Source organism: Macaca mulatta, chromosome 2 (genome assembly GCF_049350105.2).
Source record: "Macaca mulatta isolate MMU2019108-1 chromosome 2, T2T-MMU8v2.0, whole genome shotgun sequence".
In the NCBI taxonomy this organism is placed as follows: domain Eukaryota; kingdom Metazoa; phylum Chordata; class Mammalia; order Primates; family Cercopithecidae; genus Macaca; species Macaca mulatta.
In genome coordinates, this window is record NC_133407.1 from 11983949 (window position 1) to 11997026 (window position 13078).

Sequence of the window (13078 nt, forward strand, 5' to 3'; positions counted from 1 at the left end):
CAGTGAGCAGAGATCGTGCCACTTTACTCCAGCCTGGTGACGGAGTGAGACTCCGTCCCAAAGAAAAAAAAAAAAAAAAGGAAATCTCAAGTCAATAATCCAATTCTCACCTCAAGAATCTAAAGAATGAAGAGAAAAATAAACCCAAATAAAAGGAAAGAAATAATAAAGATAATAGCAGAAACTCATGAAACTGAAAATAGAAACACATTAAGGAAAATCATTTCCATTCTTTTGCATTTGCTGAGGAGTGTTTTACCTCCAATTATGTGATTAATTTTTGAATAGGTGTGATGTGGTACTGAGAAGAGTGTATATTCTGTTGACTTGGGGTGGAGAGTTCTGCAGATGTCTAATAGGTCTGCTTGGTTCAGAGCTGAGTTCAAGTCGTGAATATTCTTGTTAAATTTCTGTCTTGTTGATCTGTCTAATATTGACAGATTGACAGTGGGGTGTTAAAATCTCCCAGTATTATTGTGTGAGAGTCTAAGTCTCTTTGTAGGTCTCTAAGAACTTGCTTTATCAATCTGGGTGCTCCTGTATTGGGTGCATATATATTTAGGATAGTTAGCCCTTCTCATTGCATTGATCTCTTTAGCATTATGTAATGCCATTCTTTGTCTCTTTTGATCATTGTTGGTGTAAAGTCTGTTTTATCGGAGACTAGGGTTGCAGCCCCTGCTTTTTTTTTTTGCTTTCCATTTGCTTGGAAATAAAGATCTTCCTCCATAAAAATAAAGATCTTCCTCCATCCCTTTATTTTGAGCCTATATGTGTCTTTGCATGTGAGATGGGTCTTCTGAATACAGCACGCTGATGGGTCTTGACTCTTTATCCAACTTTCCAGTCTGTGTCTTTTAATTAGGGCATTTAGCCCATTTACATTTAAGGTTAATATTGTTATGTGTGAATTTGATCCTGTCATTATGATGCTAGCTGGTTATTTTGCCCGTTAGTTGATGCAGTTTCTTCATAGCTTCGATGTTCTTTACAATTTGGTGTGTTTTTGCAGTGACTGGTACTGGTTGTTCCTTTCCATGTTTAGTGCTTCTTTCAGGAGCTCTTGTAAGGCAGACCTGGTGGTGACAAAATCTCTCAGCATTTGCTTGTCTGTAAAGGATTTTATTTCTCCTTCACTTATGAAACTTAGTTTGGCTGGATATGAAATTCTGGGTTGAAAATTCTTTTCTTTAAGAATGTTGAATATTGGCCCCCATTCTCTTCTGGCTTGTAGGGTTTCTGCAGAGAGAACTGCTATTAGTCTGATGGGCTTCCCTTCGTGGTTAACCCAACCTTTCTCTCTGGATACTCTCAACATTTTTTCCTTCATTTCAACCTTGGTGAATCTGATGATTATGTGTCTTGGGGTTGCTCTTCTCGAGGAGTATCTTTGTGGTGTTCTCTGCATTTCCTGAATTTTAATATTGGCCTGCCTTGCTAGGTTGGGGAAGTTGTCCTTGATAATATCCTGAAGAGTGTTTTCCAACTTGGTTCCATTCTCCTCATCACTTTCAGGATCGCTTCCTTACACCTTATACAAAAATTAACTCAAGATGGATTAAAAACTTAAACATAAGACCTAAAACTGTAAAAACCCTAGAAGAAAACCTAGGCAATACCATTCAGGACATTGGTATGGGCAAAGACTTCAGGACTAAAACACCAAAAGCAATGGCAATGAAAACCAAAATTAACAAATGGAATCTAATTAAACTAAAGAGCTTCTGCACAGCAAAAGAAACTATCATTAGAGTGAACAGGCAACCTACAGAATGGGAGAAAATTTTTGCAATCTCCCCATCTGACAAAGGGCTAATATCCAGAATCTACAAAGAACTTAAACAAATTTACAAGAAAAAAAACAAACAAGCTCATCAAAAAGTGGGTGAACAGACAGTTCTCAAAAGAAGACATTTATGCAGCCAACAGACATATGAAAAAATGCTCATCATCACTGGTCATCAGAGAAATGCAAATCAAAACTGCAATGAGATACCGTCTCATGCCAGTCAGAATGGCAATCATTAAAAAGTCAGGAAACAACAGATGCTGGAGAGGATGTGGAGAAATAGGAACACTTTTATACTGTTGGTGGGAGTGTAAATTAGTTCAATCACTGTGGAAGACAGTGTGGCAATTCCTCAAGGATCTAGAACTAGAAATACCATTTGACCCAGTGATCCCATTACTGGGTATATACCCAAAGGATTATAAATCATGCTACTATAAACACACATGCACACTTATGTTTATTGTGGCATTGTTCACAATATCAAAGACTTGGAAGTAACCCAAATGCCCATCAATGATAGACTGGATAAAGAAAATGTGGCACATATACACCATGGAACACTATGCAGCCATAAAAAAGGATGAGTTCATGTCCTTTTCAGGGACATGGATGAAGCTGGAAACCATCATTCTGAGCAAACTAACACAAGAACAGAAAACCAAACATTGCATGTTCTTACTCATAAGTGGGAGTTGAACAATGAGAACACATGCATACAGGGAGGGGAACATCACACACCGGGGCCTGTCAGGGGCTGGCGGGCTGGGGGAGGGATAGCATTATGAGAAATGCCTAATGTAGATGATGGGTTGATGGGTGTAGCAAACCACCATGGCAGATGTATACCTATGTAACAAACCTGCTCGTTCTGCACATGTACCCCAGAACTTAAAGTATAATAATAATAAAGAAAATAAATAAAATAAAGAGTTGATTTTTTGAAAAGATCAATAAAATTGACAAACTTCTGGAAAGACTGATAGAGAAAAGTTGAGTGGCAGAGTGAGATCCCATGTCTAAAATAAAGAAAATAAAATAACAAATGCAGTTTTATGAAGCCAGTCTTATCCTGATACCAAAACTAAACGAGGGTAGTACAAAGAAAGAAGACTATGGACCAATACACCTTGTGAATATAGATGCAAAAATCTTTACAAAAATCTTTAGATAAATCAATAGGATTCAGCAATATGTGAAATAATTATACACTATGTCCAAGTAGTGTTATCCAAAGGATACAAGGATGGTTCAATATTTAAAATACATTAAAACCAATCAATATAATCCACCATATTTACATGCTAATATCAATGAAAAAATTCAACGTCCATTCATGACAAAATCTCTCAGAATAGTAGAAATAGAGGGGAACTTGCTACATGATAAAGAAATATTCACAAAAAACACCTAACTTTATACTTAATGGTGAAAAACTGAATGCTTTCTATCTAGGCAATGATATCTACTCTCAGTACTCTTATTCAACGCAGAGCTGGAAGTTCTTGCCAGTAAAATATGGTAACAAATGAAAACCAAGGCATATAGATCATAAAGGAAACAATAAAACTGTCCATATTTGTAAATGACATGATTTTCTACATAGAAAACCCCATGGATTCTAATATTAAACAAGTTCAACAATGTCACAGGATTTGAGATAAACATACAAAAACCATTTGTATTTCTACATACTAGCAATAAACACAAAGACAGCAAAATTAAAAAATATAATACTATTTAAAACCTCTTCAAATAAAATACTTAGTGGAAATCTCACAAAACATGTAAATTTTTTGGATCAGATACAACATTGATTAAAGAAATCAAATAAGATCTAATAAATGAAAAGCCAGACTGTGTTTATGATTTGGAAAACTCAACATGGTAAAGGTGTCAATCCTCCCCAAATTGATATAAAGGCTGAATGCTACTCTTATCAGAACACCAGAAAGATTTTTACAAATATATATAGACAAGATTATTCTAAAATTTATATGAGATAAAGCTAAAGTATCCAAAATGATTTTGAAAAAGCAGAATAAAATGAGAGAGCTTGGTCTGCTCAATTGTAAGACTTATTATACAGTTGCAGTAATCAAGGCACTGCAGTATTGGTAGAAGCGTAGACACATAGATCAATTAACAAAATAAAGAACCCACAAAAATAATCTAAAATTATGCCCAAGTGTTTTTTTCACAAAGGTATAAAAGGCACAAAATTTAATGGAAGAAAGAGAGCCTTTTCAACAAATGGTGCTGGAGCATTTAGACATCCATAAGTTAAAAAAAAAACCTTAAAATGTAAATCTCACATCTTATACAAAAATTGACTGAAAAAGGAGCATGAACTTAAATGTAAAATGTTAAACTATAAGATGTTTAGAAAAACACAAGAGAAAATCTTTGAGATCTGAGGCTGGGCAAAGAGTTCTTGATTTGATATGATCCGGAAAAGGAAAAGTTGACAAATTGGACATTACTACAATTTAAAATCTTCTGCTCTGAGAAAGACCCTGTTAAGCGGATAAAAAGACAAGCAAATCACAGAATATTTGCAAATCACAAATCCAACAAAGGACTAGTATCTAAAATATTTAAAGAACTCTCAAAACCAAACAAACAATGAAAAAACAAACAATCCAGTGAGAACATGTGCAAAAGACATGAAGAGACATTTCATCAGAGTATACACAGATGGCAAACATATGAAACATATTCAGTATCATTAGCTATTGGGGAAACGCCAATAAAAGCCACAATGAAATGTCACATTGAGTATATAACATTTTACATTCTATGCATGCAATGAAATTTCACATGTACTCCAAAAATATGTACAAATATAATATATCAAAAAAGGCAGATATAAAAGAAAATCACTAGACATCTATAAAAATGGGTAAAATGGAAAGCAATGCTCACACCAAACACTGACAAAAATGCAGAGAAATCCCATCACTTACTCATTACTAGTGGGAATGTAACATGGTACCATCAGTGTGAAAAACAATTTATCAGTTGCTTAAAAAACTAAAAAATACAACTACCATATGATTCAGTAATCATGCTCTTAGGCATCTATCCAAGAGAAATAAAACCTTATGGTTGCATGAAAGCTTTTACATGAATGTTTATAGAGGTGTTATTCGCAATAATAAAAAACTGGAAACAAACCAAACGTCTTTCAATGGATGAATGGTGAAACAAACTGTGGTACATCCAGACCATAAAATATCACTCAGTAATAAAAAGGAACCAACTGTTGATTCATGCCACAACCTGTATGAATCTCCAAAGGATTATGCTGAGTGAAAGAACACCAACCCTAAAAGGCTACATACTATATTACTTCTTTTATACAACATTTCCTAGATGACAAATTCTAGAAATGGATTAGTGATTGCTAGGAGTTAAGGTGGGGATTTGGGCTGAAGGGAATTGGGTGTGGCTACAAAGGGGAATAAGAGAGATGCTTGTTGTGATGGAAATGCTTTTTATTTTGACTCCATATCAACATTCTGTTGTGATATTGTGCTGCGGTTTTGCAAGACGTTACCACTGGGGAAAATTGGGTAAAGAGTATGTGTGATTTCTTTCTACGATTCCTTATAGCTGCTTGTAAATCTATAATTTTCTCAAAATAAATATAGTTTTAAAAATCCCTTAAGAAAAAGCAATAATGTAATTTTCACTAGGTTAACCTAAAGTGAAAGGATACAGACCTAAATGTAATGTCTTAAAGACATCAAGGTTAATTTCTTGTTAATGTAACTATCCCAGGTAAGCGTTCAAGGGAAGCAGTGGGTTCTTCCCCCTGTGGTAATTCAGAGACAAAGGTGTGATTCCAACATCCACTAGCGTCTTAATGATTGAGGCTCCAATGTCATATCCACAGTCCCACTGGTAGAAGGAGAAAGTACAAGAGTGAATTGGCCCTCTGTGTGTGCAAAACCTTGACCTGAAAGTGGTTCATATTTCCGCTCACATTCTGTCGCAAATATGGCCACATCTAGCTCCAAGGAAAACTGGGGAATGTAGTCCCTGTCAAAAAAGCAGCTTCTGAGATACAACCATGAACAGGGAGAACAGATTTTAATGGACAGGTTTCTGCTTGAAATCCAAAAATTTCAAGCAATTTGAAAGAATAAAAAAGAAGAAAACAAATGCCCTGGCTTTCCTGTTCCATTCTCCCTACTCCCAGAGGTCGCCACTGCTAGGGTTTGCAGTATTTCTTTTCAGACTTTTCCTAGGCATCTACACATGTAATCACAGATAAAGAACCCCCACAGGGAGACTCACCAAAATGAGTGCATGCTCTACATAACATTGAACAACTTTCTCTTTTCACTTATCAATATTTCTATTGTTCTCTGTCACTGCCTGTCTCTACACACACAGACACACATGCTTCATTTTAAAGAAATGCTTCTATTATATCCATAGTAGAGATGTATTGCACAGATTATTTATGTTACTATAGAACCATTCCCTTTTGCCCCATATATAGACTGTTTCTAATTTTATGCTATTATAAGCAGCGCTTAGTTAAACTTTAGGTAAAAAGCTGTTTCTCAGTTTAGCATTTTTCTAATTATGAGATTCAGAAATATAATTAATTCCTGGGCCCAAGACCACTGGGTAAAAGGCCTTCAAGTCTCATTTTTAAAACTCTTGTCTCTTTTTTTGGATGCCTTCATGTGTTTGTCAGCTAAGTTTTCCTCTGCAAAGGTTTACCAAATTTACTGAGTTCAAAATGCCAAATTTTATTTCTGGATCTGGTTTGAGTTTTATTTTACTTCTTGGTGTTCATGATTCTCATGTTAGTATGTATGTGGAAAAACAGGGACAACACACTGTCTCATTCTTGGAAAATTGTAGTTTCTCATTCTCAGGAGATTCTCTAATAAAAGGCAGATCCTTGGGTCAGTCATCCTGGACTGTGCTCTGCGAGGGGAGAAGTCAGGAGTGTAAGGTCATTCATACACACAATTCTTGCTTCTTAATTTAGAAACATTTCAAAAAACATAACAATTCCTTCTTGGCTGGCCAATTCTCTTGAGTTTGCAGATCCTGACACTAGGTCTATCTCTTGGGCTTCTGGCTGCCCTCAGCCTCAGATCCTGGTTTCAGGAAGTATAAGGACTTCTCTCTTGGTCCTATGTCTGCGATTAGCTTTGCATTGGAACAGTTTTTTCTGCTCAGTTGACTCCACGAATAATTCAGCTCTGGTCCTCTGGTTCCTCTTCTCTAGAAAATCCATATTTTTTTCCTCTCTTATCTCTCTATTTTATGACCAGGCCCTTTCTCTTCTCTCTGTATAAAAGTCACAAAAGCATTTTTCCCCCTGTGGGAGTTTATTTCTGCCTTATAAGCTTTCACTGGGTTCTGCCTTGCTCCTCAGTTAACCGTACTTTGGCTTGTTTCCTCAGCTTCCCTCCCTTGTCCTATTTCTTTCCCATCTGGCCTGTGTTCTTCTGTGTGCTTTACACTTGATCAGTTTGATCACTTTTATTGTACTATTAAAGGGTAGCAGGCATAGAGCCCTGGCAGCCCCCAGTGGGAGATGGCAGAGATCTGGGTTAGCAAAGGAGACTGATGATGAATCACTGTCGGGCAGACAGTGTGGTCTAAAGAATGAGCATGCAATTTGGAGCTAGAATGGCATGGTCAAACCCGTGTGTGCATGTGTGTATGTATGTGTGTACATGTATGCATGTATGTGTGCATGTGTGCATGGCAGACAATGGAAAGCAGAAAAGCTGGGAAATAAAACAGAAAAGAAACTTCAGCACAGCTAAAGGAAAGGAATAAGGAAACATATCAGGGGCTTTAGGGAGGTCTAGAAGAAGAATGGAAGAAAGTTTTCTGAGAATAATTTTTTAAAGTATTAAGAGCATTCTTTTCTTAACAAAACTGGTGAGAACAGAAGCTAGACTTCATGGAATTAAGGAAGAAATCAGCAAAAAGCCAAAAGTCAGGCTCTGGAATCTGACTGCCTGGGTGTAAATCCCAGCATCACCACATACCAGCTAATTGATATAGAATAATCTTCTTGTTTCTCAAGTTCTTCACCTGTAAAACGAGGATAATGATAGTGCCTGCCTTCTAGGACTGTTGTGAGGATTAAATAAGACAGTACATGTGTATCACTTGGAGTTCCATCAGAAAAGTAAGACTACTCTAAGTAATAAAGAAAACAAAATTTATTATAAGGATGTGATTTTGTAGAGACCTGGGGGAGGAGCCTATGTCAGACTGTGTATCTCTTCATCTAGTGTTGGGCCTAAAGTAGCATGAGGGTACCCAGGCCGGCAGCTAGATAAGAAAGGTGGATGTGAGCAAAAGCAAAGACAAGCTGGACCCCATGAGGAGGAATTGGAACTCAAGTCTGTCTCTTCCCACCAGCAAACTCGATGCCATGACTAACATGCGGGAGCAGCTGCACCCCTTGGTAAGATGCTGTGTACGTGTGTGAAGAAGCTGAAGGAGAAGATAAAGCAGGAATTGGAAGAACAGCCAGTGACAATGTGAGTGAACTGCCAAAGTGCCTCGTGCCTCCTATTGACCTTCAGAGCATCAAAAACATGGCTGTGGCTTCATTTCTGCTTTTTAAATCTCATGCAGTATTTATCTTGTGACCTTCACTGACATGGAATCATTCGGGGATGGGAATTCTGGGAAAAGTGTTTTGAGCTTCGCTGTGTTGTCAAGGTGTAAAGGAGGGTGATGGTCCCCAAGACCCACTGTGTTTGTGGTGGAGGTGGTTGCCATGAGTTGGAAGTCTTTCTGCTTCTTCCTGTCACGGTTACTGCCAGTGTTTCAAGCTGGCAGGTTGGAGCTCTGTCCTCTCACAGCTGCTGATCAGAGCACTCCAGTCCTCTCCATGCACAAAGGCCCTTCTTCTTAGGCCCTGCTGGAGCTGTTCTTTCCTCCTGAGAAGAGGTTTACTGTAGCCATGGAAACTTGGTCCAAAACGGGAACTTTTTGTTTCCTATGAGAGGTATCACACTGCACGCCTTTGGAGTTCCAGCTTACCTGCTTTTCCTAACCTCACTGACTCAGACTGTTTACCCAGTTCAGACAGACCCTGCCTCAGCACCCCTCGACCCCAGTACCGTAATCCTCTCAACCACATTAGAATGGTGGGCTGCCTTCTCCAAGAAACCACAGCCATGATCTCTGGGGATTCCTGCTGGCTTTCTGTGCACCCCCGTGAAACACTGGTCTTCATAGATAAACTACAAGTGTACGCATAAGGAATGAAGAATCCATAACAAGTCCTCTGATTTATCTTCTCCATGCCTCAGTTTGTTTGTATGGAAGATAAAGTTGTCAGCCACCTTCCTCAAAAGGACATTCTGAGGCTTCACACTGAAGACTTGACATTTATTAACCAGGTCATATGAAAGCCCCAGTTTAACCTCTGGAAAAATGCTTTGAGTGTTTCAGACATAGGGACCATATAAGCATAAAGAATTTTGCCCATAGCTCTTGAAGGACATGGCAGTCAGTCAGCAGAGGCATGGCTCAATCTTTGGTTTACCCTGCTTTGCACTGTGCTCAGGCAAGTTAAGTGGGGGAATCGGAGTGACCAGCATGTACTATGCTGGTTTATTAACTATCAACTATTCACATACTGAACAAAAGATACTCTGAAAATATTTACCACATGAGACTAAGTCACTATTAAAAAACTACTTATTTGTGCAGTAAGAATTTTTATATTCAAAAAATTACTACAGTGCAACTGCCTCTTACTAGGATAGTACCACTCTTGGGGGACAAAAATAGTAAAACAAGAAAAGTGACCCTTCTCTGTGCCACTGCAATATACCCTTTCACATAAATATTTCCTTTAATTCGCTCAACATCTTTTCGGTTGGATATGATTATCTCTGAGGATCAGAAAAGTTAAATAATTTGTCCAAGGCCACCAGCCAGTAAGGAACTAAATTAGGTTGCTTGTATTAAAAAAAAAAACAAAAAACTATGCTCATCTCACAATCTTATCAAACGCTAATAGTTGCTTTCTAGCTTAACAGCTCTATTATTTAAGGTTTACTATTTATGTCCTTTCTTGTGATGCAGTGGTAATAGAAATAAAATAAATATAAAATAAACTTGTAAAGACTATAGCTATTATATTTTAGAGCACATAATTACATTTGTAATATATCTAAACTTATACAAGAGCAAGTAATGTTGTTACTGTTCTTGTGCACTTAGGAAACAGATTAGGCTCCTTCAAAGAATGGTTGTGTAAGCGGGAAACAAATAACAACTCTATTCATGTGACGGGAAGGCCAAATGCATTCAGTGCTGGGAAGCTCTAGAGAACCGAAGAAGGCGAATATTTAAGAGAAAGCAGAAGTATTATTAGAAAACTACTGCAGTAAAGTCATGGCATTTTGGGTCACTCTGTTTCTGCTGTTTGGTGTGGGCTATGATTTCTATTTTTCCAAGAGTGAACCATCACTAAGAATCCCTCATTGTTTCTTGTATGTGGTATGTTGGAAAAGTGACTTTCCAAAAGAAATATGTTTGCTTTAATTATCCAAATCTCAAACCATAAGCCCAATAAAAATCATTTTGTGTTCAGCATGAAGGAAAGGCATAAATAAATAAGTACACATTGTATTCACATGAGCAGAGAGTCAGCTCAGTTGAAATAGTGAAACTTTCAGAAGTAGGTGTCAGAAACATGACATGAATACAGAGAAAGACAATCCCAGTTGCCTTGCCATGTCGCACAGATTGATAGTGTATGAAGAAGTATAGTGAGATGCTTGGCGTGGAGATGTGTCCTCTTGGGCAGGAACCAGGGAAAGGGTCTGGAGGGGAGAAACCCTTGGAGCTCCTCTAGGTCACTGTTTTAAGTGGAGGCTTTCCTTGGTAATTAAACATGGTATTTGTATAATTTTAACTGTAATCTAAGTTCTTGTGCAGATAGTAAGTCTTGTTAAAAGGGAGATTTCTAGTCCTGTTGAGCACTTTAGTGTGTTTGGTTGTGCAAAGGGAAGGAAGGAGCTGGAGAGAAACACACTGTTTAAAAGAGTGAGAGGAATTTGGAGCTCCTGGGAGCAAGGTGGGAGGAATCAAAAGGGATCAGGAAAGAAGGGCAGGGAGATAGTGAAAAACCAAGTGCCAGGACTCCTTCTGAGACTCTTTGTTGATAGCATCAGGTTGAGTCTACTAAACTCAACACATGATTTATGGGAGTGGATTTCTCGTAAACAATGGTGAGGAGACTGAATTTTGCTTCCAGCTTGAGCTAGTGCAGCTCAGAAACAGTTTGCAGTTCCTCCTTCTGGGTGCTCACAAGTCCTATAGTTAATCTAAGACACAGATTTACTCAATGATCTTTACTTTTAAGATTACTTGTAATTTGAGACTTAAAAATCATAACATGCAAATAATTCCTATCCTTTTCCCCCAATCCCCACCTGAGCTGAGCTGCTCTAAGAGCACTAGAGATTGGAGGGGTGGATGCACAAGGGGGCCTTGTGGAGCAGCCTGTCAGCGAGTGTTCTTTAAGTTGCTTTTGTGGAGGTGGCAATGGATCTGCAACATCACACCCACACCTTGTGACTGGGGCTGAAGCTGGAGTTTCTTGCAAGGAATAGAATATAATCAAATCTCTAGTTCAGATCTTGGATTTAATCTCTATCTTAGTGGGCTTTGTTGACTGATCTAACCTCCTGTAGACAAAACTCATGGTCATCTAGTACCGTGACCTGGATATGTAAGAGGCGAGAGTGTGCTGGTAACAGTGATTTTTCTGATGATGTCAATACTCCATGGCATTCTGAAATGATCACAGAGATAGTTTCCCTTGACTACCATCTGCAAGGCAATCAAGCCTAGCATTCTGCCTTCAAAAAGTCCATTCACTGAAATCAATTTTTAAAATTAACACTAGTCAAACAGGAAGTGATAGACGCCACTTGAGAAATTCAGGGCAGGGCTATGCAGTTTCAGAAGAGCTGAGTTTGGTCTGAGGCCTCTGAAGGAACCTCCACTGCAGAGGCTGAACTTGCTTCTGTATCCCTGGGGAAGCCCTTTGAGGGTTTTTAACAGGGTGGCAACAGGATCAAAATGATACTTTAGGAGGATGATTCTGGCTTTAAGGTTGGCTCTGGGGAAGAACCACCACCAAAAAAGGCATTGCAATGGTGGAGGAGCTGTGAGCACACGGTGCCAGCAGGTTGCTGCCAAACAGGCTGCCTGACCTTGCTGTCCTGCCATGGGTCTCTTGTTGTTGCCCTATATGGCTGCAGACTGCCACTCAGTCACGGCCTCCCTCGTTGCTAGCCTGCTCTTCTCTTGCTCTTAATGTGTCTTCCCTTCTGTTTCAGCTCTCCCAATACCAAGTCTGTCTTCACCCCAACACCAGTTAGAACCCTTACTGAATGTCATTTTCACCTATACTTCATGATACCCCATAAACCTTTTCTTGGGTTCCTTCACCTGCCTATATTACCCCAAGCATGTTATATTCTTGTTTCCCAGAATCTTCTCTTGCTTACATACCTCTTTCTCTCATGCTTTATCAGTTACTCATTGCTGGTAATGATTGATCTGTGTTGAGACATAAATATAGAATGTATTTCAGAAATAAATTGCAGGCTAAGGTGGAAATGCTCATATCTCATTACCTCCTTATCATCAGACCAGAGCTTATCTTTGATTCTGTTTTGTTTCCCAGGTCACACAAAGCCAGAGGTCACTGCGACCAAAATGTACCCTTCCCTGCTGAGAAAAATAAAAACTGGAAGGAGGAAAACAGATTTTTAACATTCTTCTCTGAAGGCTACGAAATTTACAAGATATAAGAAAGGTATCATTTCCTCAAGGTGATGGAATATTTCTGAGTGTGGTAGTCTCTGGATGGTGGTGGTAGTGGGGACAGTGGAGGAGGAAAGGGTTAAAGAGAGATGCAAGAAAAGAGAGGCCTAAGCACTGAGGCTGCTTCTTGTGTAAAAAACAGGGAGAGACTGGCTTTGAAATCAATCAACTGACTCAAAGAAGAAATAACTGCTTAAATCTTTACCGGAGTGCAGTATAAATTCCATCTGAGTGTGTGTGTGTGTGTGTGTGTGTGTGTGTGCATGTATGCATGTGTGCATGTATGTGTGTATACACACATTCTGGAATTCCTTGCCTTCTAATTAGAACATGCACTGCAGTAGCATCCTCAATGTAGGCCCCAAGGTGGCAGGGACAGTGTGCCCTTGGATATAATCCTAGTGGCCAAACTGAGGAATCTTTCCCCACTTTTCTCATCCT